This window comes from Meleagris gallopavo, chromosome 2 (assembly GCF_000146605.3).
Source record: "Meleagris gallopavo isolate NT-WF06-2002-E0010 breed Aviagen turkey brand Nicholas breeding stock chromosome 2, Turkey_5.1, whole genome shotgun sequence".
NCBI lineage: Eukaryota > Metazoa > Chordata > Aves > Galliformes > Phasianidae > Meleagris > Meleagris gallopavo.
The window spans coordinates 82,719,285-82,730,065 of record NC_015012.2 but is presented as its reverse complement, the minus strand read 5'-3'; positions in this window follow the sequence as shown (position 1 = coordinate 82,730,065).

The following is a 10,781-nucleotide window of genomic DNA, read 5'->3' as shown; positions in this document are numbered from 1 at the left end:
GCACCTGAACAGGCTTGAGAGGTGGGTCCATGCCAACATGAAGTTCAACAAGGCCAAGTTCACAGTCCTGCTTCTGGGTTGGGCCAATCCCAAGCACAGATACAGGTTGAGCAGAGAATGGCTTGAGAGCAGCCCTGAGGAGAAGGATTTGGGAGTGTTAATTGTTGAAAGATTCAACATGAGCTGGCAATGTACACTTGCAGCCCAGAAGGCCAACTGTATCTTGGGATATCAAGAGAAGTGTGAACTGACAGGTCTAGGGAGAAGATTCTTCTCCTCTACTCTGCTCTTGCGGAATCCTACCTGGAGTACTACGACCAGTTCTGGGGCTCCCAACACAAGGACAATGAGCTGTTGGAGAAGGTGCAGAGAAGGGCCACAAAGATGACCAGAGGGATGGAGCACCTCCCCTGTGAGGACAGGTTGAGAGAACTGGGGGCTCTTCAGCCTGGAGAAGAGAATGCTCTGGGAGGATATTATAGCAACTTTCCAGTACCTGAAGGGAGCCTCCAGGAAAGCTGGGAGGGACACTTCTTATAAGGGTGTGCATCAACAGGATGAGGGGAAATGGTTTTAAACTGGAAGGGCATAGATTTAGACTAGATATTAGGAAGAAATTCTTTACTATGAGGGTGGTGAGGCACTAGAATAGGTTGTCCAGTAAGGTTCTGGACACCCTCTTCCTGGAGGCATTCAAGGCCAGCCTGGATGGGACTTTGAGCAACCTGGACTAGAGGGAGGTGTTCCTGCCTATAGCAGGGGGCTGGAACTAGATGATCTTAAAGGTCCCTTCCAACCCAAACCATTCTACAATTCTTAGAAGTTTATAACGCCAGCTGTCCAGATGAAGTACCTCAACACCAGTGCGTGCCTGTGAACAAACAGGAAGAGTTGCAAGTAATCATGCTACTAGAAGACAGTGGTGAAACTGCCATCACTGAAACCTGGTGGGATGATTCTCATGACTGTGGCTGTAAGTGGCTACCAGCTGTAGAGAAGTGATAGATAAGGAAGGGTAGGGAGGAGACATCGTACTCTATATCAAGAAAGGAATAGAATGTGAAGAGCTGTCTCCCAGGAATGGTCATAAGCAAGTCAAAAACTTACAGACAAGAGAGGCTAAGGAAACAAAAGGAACCTTGTGGTTGGTGTCTGTCTATTACAAGCTTCCTGACTAAGCAGAACTACAGGTGGTATTGGAATTGCAGGCTCTCATCTTGCTGGTGAATTTTAAGTACCCTGATATCTGCTGGAAAAATATCATGGCAAGATGTAAGAAATCCAGGTGGCTCCTGGATTCTTCTTATTCTTGAGCCAAGTAATAGCCCCATCAGGGTATGGAATACTGGGTCTGTTGCTCACCAACACAAATTAACTGATTAGTGACATCAGAATTGGAGGCTGCCTGGGGTGTAGTTACCATGCAGTGGTGGAGTGTACACTCCTGACAGATATAGTAAATAGTAGAATCAGGAAGTTTAAAAAAGCCAAATTCCAGCTCTTCAGTGAGTTAGTCAACAAAACCTCCTGAGAAACTCAAAAAAAAGTCTCAAAAACCTGCCCCCAGTGAAATTGTGTGGTGTGGCTGTCAAGTATGAAGGATGGGTTCTGATCTAGAGAGGTCTAGACTGACTCTATCAGTGTGTCCAGGAGAAATTCATGTGTGGTTGAATACAGCTGTTCCAAAAGGGACTTGGGGATTCTGATGGCTGGCAAGCTGAACATGAGCCAGCACTGTGCTCTTGCAGCCTAGAAAGCCAGCTGTATCCTGGCCTGCATCAAAAGAAGTGCATCCAGCAGACTGAGGAAGGCAATCCTGCTGCTCTGCTGAGTTCTATGATGCTGTCACATGCTGGGTGGATGGGGGAAGAGCGGTAGATGTAGTCTACCTTTTAGATTTTAGAAAGGCATTTGATACTGTCTCCCACGACATCCTTATAACAAAGCTGAGGAAGTGTGGGATAGACGAGTGGACAGTGAGGTGGGTTGAGAACTGGCTGACTGGCAGAGCGCAGAGGGTCGTCGTTGGTGGTGCAGAGTCTGGCTGGAGACCTGTAACCAGTGGTGTCCCCCAGGGGTCTGTGCTGGGTCCAGTCTTGTTCAACATCTTCGTCAATGACCTTGATGAGGGGATAGTGGCCACCCTCAGCAAGTGTGCTGATGATACGAAGTTGGGAGGATTGGCTGACACGCCTGAAGGCTGTGCTGCCATTCAGCGAGACCTGGACAGGCTGGAGAGCTGGGCAGTAAGAAACCGGATGAGGTTCAACACAAGCAAGTATAGGGTCTTACACCTAGGGAGGAATAATTGCATGCACCAATACAGGCTGGGGGATGAGCTGCTGGAGAGGAGCTCTGCAGAGAGGGACCCGAGGTGGACGACAGGTTGGCCATGAGCCAGCAGTGTGCCCTCGTGGCCAAAAAGGCCAATGGCATTCTGGGGTGCATTAAGAAGAGCGTGTCCAGCAGGTCGAGGGAGGTGATCCTCCCCCTCTACTCTGCCCTGGTAAGGCCTCATCTGAAGTACTGTGTCCAGTTCTGGGCCCCCACTACAAAAAAGACAGGGATCTCTTGGAAAGAGTCCAGCGGAGGGCCACAGAGATGGTGAAGGGCCTGGAGCATCTCCCCTATGAAGAAAGGCTAAGTGAACTGGGTCTGTTTAGCCTTGAGAAAAGACGACTGAGAGGGGACCTGTTCCAGGTTTATAAATATCTGAGGTGTGGCGGCCATAGTGGTGAGGCCAGTCTCTTTTCAGTGGTACGTGGAGACAGGACGAGGGGAAACGGACATAAGCTGCAGCACAGGAAGTTTCGCACGAATGTGCATAAGAACTTCTTCACGGTGAGGGTGACGGAGCACTGGAACAGGCTGCCCAGGGAAGTTGTGGAGTTTCCTTCTCTGGAGATATTCAAGTCTCGCCTGGACGCCTACCTGTGCGACCTAGGGTAGGGAACCTGCTTTGGCAGGGGGGTTGGTCTCGATGATCTCTAGAGGTCCCTTCCAACCCCTACGATTCTGTGATTCTGTGATTCTGCTAAGCATTCAGATACGAAGACTTCACTACAGGAAAAAAGGTAGACCTGGTTGAATGCATATGGATAAATGCCACAGAGATGATCCAAGAGATGGAACACCAAAATTGTGAGGACAGGCTGAAGGAGTTGGGTCAATTCAGGCTAAGAAAGAGAAAGCTCTGGGCTGACCTGATAGTGATCTTCCCTTCTCAGAAAGGGGGCTATAAGAAAGAAGGGAGCACACACCCTTATCAGGGTGTGTTGTAACAGGACTAGGGGAAACGTTTCAGGCTAGAAGGGAAGTTTGGATTAGATACAAGAACAACATTTTTCACAAGTGGTAATGAAGCATAGGAACCTGTTGCCTAGATAGGTGGTGGATGCCCTGTCCCTGGAAACGTTCAAGGTCAGGCTTCCTCTGCTGCATTGGGAAAAGCACTGCATCAAGTCAAAAGAACTCTTCCCTCTGCTCAGCAGTGATGAGACATTTTTGGAGTGTTGGGTCCAGTGCTGGGCTACTCTTTAAAAGAAAAGAAGGAAGGGGCTTGTTACAACTGCCAGAACTTCCATAATCATAGAATCACCAAGCTTGTGAAAGATCTCCAAGATCAGTCCAACCATCCACCTACAACCAATATGTCCCCACTAAATCTTGTCCGCTTTTACAACATCTGAATCTTTCTTGAGCACCTCCTGAGTGGTGAGTCAACCACCTCCCTGGATAGCCCATTCTAGAGCCTGACTACTCTTCTGGAGAAGAAACTTTTTCTAACATCCAACCTGAATCTCCCATGGCACAACTTGAGGCCATTCCCTCTAGTCGTTTTTTGAGTTACGTGGAGAAGATGCCGACACCTACCTCACCACAACCTCCTTTCAAGCAGTTGTACAGAGTGATAAGGTCTTTTCTCCAGACTAAACAGTCCCAGTTACCTCATCCACTCCTTATAAGACTTGTGCTCCAGACTCTTCATTAACTGTGTTGCTATTCTCTGGACGTGTTCCAGGGCTTCTTTGTCTTTCTTGCAGTGAGGGGACCAAAACTGAATGTGGTACTCAAGGTATGGCCTTAAAAGTGTTGAGTACAGAGGGACTACTACATCTTTGCTCCTGCTGGCAACGCTATTTCTGTTACAAGCCAGGACACCATTGGCCTGTGCACACTGCTGACTCATTTTCTTCTGAGCATAAACCAACATCACATCTATTTCTTCCACACAGTCTTCCAGCCACTCTGCCCCAAGTCTGTAACATTGACTGAGGTGGTTGTGGCCTAAGTGCAAGACCCAATGCTTAGACTTGTTGAACTTCATCCCACTGGACTCAGCCTAGCTATCTAGCCTGTCCAGGAACTCCTAAAGGGCCCTCCTACTGCCAGTCACATTGGCACTTCCTTCCAGCTATGTGTCATCTGCAAACATACTGAGAGTGCCCTCAATTCCTTCATCCAGGTCCTCAAAAAAGATATTGAACATGCCCCATTACCATTCTCTAGGGAACATCATTCATGACTGGTCACCAGCTAGAGTTAGTTCCATTCACCACCTCTCTCTGGACCCGGCCTACAAACAGTTCTTAAACCAATGATGATGATTATACACCCAAAGAACACAATTTACCAATAAATTAGAGATTCACCCAAACCAGAGATTTGGATTTGTTCAGGCTAAAGAATAAAAGCCTGAGGAACCATATCTCATCTTCTATTGTTTTGTGGGAGGATACAGAGGAAATGAAGCCGAACTTCTGAGGCTGTAAAGAAAAGCTGAGAGAGGGTGAGCACAGTTTGTAACAAGAAAAATACAAATTAAACATGAGCAGAGAGCAGTTAAGAGTGAGTTTGATTAAGCAGTGGAAAAGATTGCCCAGAATGTTTGTAGAATGAGTTCTTGGCCAAATCTTATACTCGGTCTCCAAAATATTGCTCTCTAAAAAATGTTTGGCAGATCTATTTGTTACCAGTCCCTTCAAAGTAAGATCTGTGAAGAAAAGATTAGATTTAAATTTGAAAGTGAGATATGAGCTTCACTGACTGGTTGGGAAAAACTTACTAATTATTCTTGTTATATGGTATAAATTGCTAATAACAATCAGAAACTCAGTTATATGTAATTTAATGTATCTGTTAAGATTTTTGTAGCAGAGAAAAAAAGATGCTACAGCTGATTTACAATAAATTGATCACTTTGAACGTGACAGTAGCTATATTTTAAATCATTATTTCACAGCTTGTATGAACACCTTGTTCTCTTCTGGATCCACTTCACAGTTCAGAAACTAACTCTCAAAATGTTAATAGAATTTGTCAATTAATTCTAAATACCTTCTGTAATATAACAGTCAACTTTGACTAATCTTCTTCTGGTTTGATATCTTGAGTCCAGTCCAAGCTGTAAAGAAGCCTTGGCTCGTTGACTTTAGGAGGTCTTGGATCCATTTTATTAAAACTAATAGAGCTTGGATATAAACAGACAGGAACAAGAGACAAGCTTTTTTCATAGCTGGCTTTACACAAAGGAATAATTTGATTCAAATTGAAAACAAAGAGCACAATGAATCACACACTTGGACGGGCATATTTTTCTGTAAGGTGCCAACTTTGTGCTTAGTTAAACTGTATCCTTGTACAGTGCTCTTTTTTTTTTTTTTTGAACTGTGATTCAAAAGATGAGAAGTAGGGATTGTGTGGTTTTAAACAGTTCCGTGGAATGAGGATGAGAGTACTACAGGACTCATTTTTCTGCTGAATGCCCTTACAGTTGTGATACCAATGTAAATTCTATTCTTTATTCTCAGATATCTACCTTGAATTAATTGCCTTGCAGTGAGCAAATTTACTCTGACAGAGATTAGAGGATAAGGAATGCAGAGTTATTGACATGCATTTAATGGATCGTATGGCTTTTGATTCATACACATAGTTTTGTCCTTAGAAGGTAGCAAGAAGGCATTGAATCTTCATGTCCTTATTCTTCAATGAATGTGCTATTTGTTATTATAGAAAGTTTCCATTAACACTAATACTTTCTTTTTCTTCGCTTATTTTTTCTTTTCCAGAAAACAACCTGGATGGGCCACTTTCAAAAAGGGACTGTGAATCACATGCATGATTTTATATGCCCAAATTTCAACCAAACCAGAAGGACTGTGTAATATTCCTGGGCTGAAAACACACAATTTTATATGCAAAACAAATAATTCATTAGGCTATTATGATTGCAGCTACAGTGATACCAATACTGATAGTCTAAATTATCTAATATTTAAAGAAAGAGACTCACTAGTTAACGTTGATACACAAATGGTATTATGCTCACTTCTTTATTCCCCTTCGGGGCTTTCGGTAAATTTAGCAATTTTGTTTAAAAAGATGAGGCCTGGGAGAAGGCTGCAATAACTTGCCAGCATCTGAGTTCTTCACTGATATGATTTTGGTGATAGGAATTTCTTTTTCCTCCTACAGGTCCAGTTCAACTCATTTTTGTGCATTTTCTTTCACTTGATCATTCTTTCTTCACTGATCAACAAATTCTATTTTATGATGAAGTTTTACTGTACAAAGCAGGTTTTACATATGTACGTGTTCTTTTTTCCCCTTTAAAATGTGTAAAAGCTTTTAAACCATTCTCTCAAAATGCATTCATGAGTGTAGAAACACAGTTAATTGTAAATTTAATTTTCAACACTTTTCACATTTCTATGAAAAAGGTTTTTTCATTAAATCAGGGTTTTCAAATGAAAAAAAAATACTACAAAAATTCCCATTAGCCCATTTAGCAGTAGAAACTTCCTCATTTATAAGATAGTTTTTGGCTTCCTTTCCGCATGGCATGAGTCCAATAGTATTCCAGAGGCAAATGTTGTAACATAGCAGTTTCTTAGATTACAAGTAAAAGTTTAATCTGATCAGTACCTGGATCAACATATATATTTTTGGAATGAGACTTTTATCATCAATTTTCCCAATGAAATTTCCAACAAACATTTCATTTTAAAAACGAGCTAGCATATACTTTACTTAACTAGATAGTTCAATTAGAATTTCAGTTAGTCTAAGCTGGTACTTTTTAAAGTGATCAAAAATGTGACATATTTAGGTAATTTTGAACTCCTTCAAAAATCTGTATGAAATATTTTGTTCTATTGACATATGTGGGAGGCATGTACTGTAGGGTGTCAATTGTTCCAGCCCATTTCCATGAGTAATAAGGTGGAGAGTCCATTAGAACCACATCCCAGGAAAAGAGGAAGGGGGAAAATAGGGAGATTATTCTAAAAATAAAACAGCAGCAATGAGCTGAGGGAGGAAATTAGTTTACAAAATATAATATTGGAATGCAAGATAACACAATATAATACAATATAATTGGAATTGAAGCCAATAAATCAAATAAAATGAGAGAGTGTGTCCAAAAACTAAAAGCCTTACTCTAATGCTGAAGGGAAGACAGCTAGGGAACACACAGCAGAGACGAAGAGAAAGAAGAAAAGGAAGTCTCATGACTCCCAAACAGTCTTATCTTTCCCTCTTATTAAAAACGGAAATGGAACAATGGAGATGCGATTGTTGTTCTCTTCTGTTAAAGATACCCTGGAACTATTGATAATCCACAGTACTGGAGCATTAGCTCGTTAACTCTCAGTGCACTACATAATGTTACGACCCTGGTAAACACAAACACAGCAAAAACAATTCCACAGAGAAGTTTGTTTTTTCCAGTTGCTGGGAACCCAAACCACTTTTCCCAAAGTGTTATTTACATGTACTACAGGGACCTTATCTCCCTCTACAGTATGTAGGTAGCTAGATTGGGTGAGACAATCTGAACTGATAGGTCTGAGTGTTGACCAGCCAGGTGGGTTCTGCCAAACATTTCTCCCAATGATTAAACGTTCTGCCACCCATTGCTTTCAGCATAATATTTAACAACCCACTGTGTTCAATTTTACCACAAGCTGGAGCATGACGGGATATGACAAATCCACTGATTGCCATGATCTTTGGTCCAAGCATTTACAAGAGAATTTTTGTAATGAGTCACCTTATCTGACACAATTCTTTCTGGAGTGCCATGTGTCCATAGGACTTATTTCTCAAGACCTATTATGGTGTTTTGAGTTGTAGCATGGGGTACTGCATATGTTTCAAGCCAATGAGTGGTTACTTCTACCATGGTAAAGAAGTAATGCTTAGCATTGTGGTTTTGTGGCAAGGTGATACAATCAACTTGCCATGCCTCTCCATATTTACACTTTTGCCATTGCCCTTCCACCCAGAGGGATTTCATCCTCTTGTCTTGTTTAAATGCTGCGCACATTGAATAGCCTGTGCAATAGCATCCATAATTTAGTTTACCTCTCGGTCTGTGGCTCACTTACATGTTGCATCTCTTCCTTGATGGCCTGAGGTTTGATGGTCCCATCAAGCTAGAAATAATTCACATAATCATGATTTAACTTATTTTTTAATTAAAACATTTATTTTAGATTGATCATTTTATTAGTTCTGAAGGTCTTCAGGTTGGTTCAGTTATATTATTGCATATAGAATTATATCACTAGGGAAGTACTCATGTTCAAGTTTCAGTACACTAGTATCAAGGGTGAAAGTTACGATGAAGTTCATTGCATAGAATGTATATTGTTCTCCACATATCAGGAAGTTGTTCTGCACTCTGAATCTCAAGCTCATTCATGGTAGCAATCTTTTACCTTTCTTTAACTTTGTGGAGATTAAAATAATAGATACTCTTATCCCGAGATGGTCCATAAAGGTAAGCTTTTCTCATTTTTAAATAATATGAAGTACTGAATGCATGTTGTGTAAGCAAAATTCAAAAGGTTTATTGGACTTGGGAAATAAGTATATTCTACTTCACTCTATCTGTTCTTCTCTATAATAGAAGAATTCCATCAAGAACATCATTGCATCTGGATTAACAATCAGTTGCACAAGTGTAACCAACATCATGGCCATGGCTTTTAGGGTCATTTCATTTCATAACATATCATCCATCCAGACTTTTTTTTTGAGGTACAGTGTTATTAAACTCTGGATATTTTTGAATTATATTAAGAAGAAAAGGAGTAATCACAAACAAATTTTAATTACAAGATTTTCTCATCCAAAATATTTTAATATCTGACACTCACAGATTTGGGTAACATTTCTGGGATAGTGAGTTGTCTGTAAAGGACTGTAATAGTCTTTTATAATATTTTCTTGAGGCAGAGATTAAGAAAATTAGAACTTTTATGACACTGCTTCCATTTCTTATGAATAAATTTGAACAAGAATCTGATTTTTATGACCAAATTTTATTTTAGTGGCCATCAGTATCACTACCGAAGTATCTGTAGTCAGAGGAAGCAGTGCTGTAGATTTGAAAAATAAGCTTAATGTGTCGTATGGTTTGTTTCACATTATGATGAGTTAAAATACTTTGGACTCAGAGTTAATCAATTTTTACTTTTGTCACAAAGGCCAGGAAGAGTACTTAAACTATTTATTGGATCTTGTCTTGAGAAGTCTTGAAAAAAGCAACAATTTTACTTATTTTAATTCACTTCACTTTAAGATTAAAATTACTATCCTCATCTTTTGTTTTCTTCTCTGTTTCTGTTCAAATGTATAACTATGCATTTCTTACAAGTGTGTTCTTAATATGTAAGACTATGAAGTTATCACATCTAAGAGAACTTCAGATAAAGCCATTGACTTAACAGCAACCTAATCCATCAAAGGCAGATGTTTAAAAAAGTGGTTATAATACTTTGTGTAAAAAACTAAACAAGAAATAATTTTTTATTCACTTACCTATTTCCAGATTAGCAACTTTTATAACAAAAAGAGAATAACTAGGTGCAGTGGAACTGTCAGATCACAGCCTAAGCTGATAGTTGAGCACCAAGCAAGAAGGTACCACTGACTCAAGGAACTCATGTGCAAAACAATGCACCTGAGTGACCAGAAGGGATGGGGCCTGGATCCACCCCTCCTCACCCTCATTTAAGTGTTATCAGCCAAGAGAGTAGCACTTCAGTGGATAGGGATTGCACTTCTCTTGAGCTGTCACTAGGAAGGATGAGCTGATGTTCCTTCTTTATTACCTCTTATTGTTTCACAGTGCCTGTATCCCATTCAAAGGCACTGTTATCAATTTCTTTTACTATGCAGTAAGATTTGTAGGCAGTACTAGAGCCATATTAAACAATATGTTCTATAGGAAGGACAACTTGTTTCTTGTCTAGCTTGTTTCTATTCAATAAATATTATCTTAGTCAAAAAGGCTCCACAAGCCTAGTAAGACCTGGAAATTAGTGAGCTAAAATACTGGAGATATACCTTCTTGGTAAGTAAAGAAGAAATTCAAGGTATTAATTTAAACAAATCTAGTAAAATCCGTGTTCAGAATTTTAATTGCTGTTGCCTGAGGTCCTCACTCATTCTTAAGGAGGGTTTTCTAATGGAAGATGTAAATAATGAAGACATTGGTATCATACCAAAAGAAGAGGTATAACAGAGAACTACTCTAAAAGCATTCCACATATAAAAGAATATCCTAAAAAGCTTGACAGGAGGAAAAAAAAAAAGAGGTTTGAAGTATACACTTATTTGAAAATCTTAATGTTGGGAAGTTTTTGACAAAAAGTGCCAAAAGGACTAAGAGAAGAAAAGGTGCCAAAAAGAAAGAGAATTGTTGATTTAGAGTGGTATGCATTTAATAAATAACTTCTACTCTTGCCAATCACCAGTCATTTCAGAGA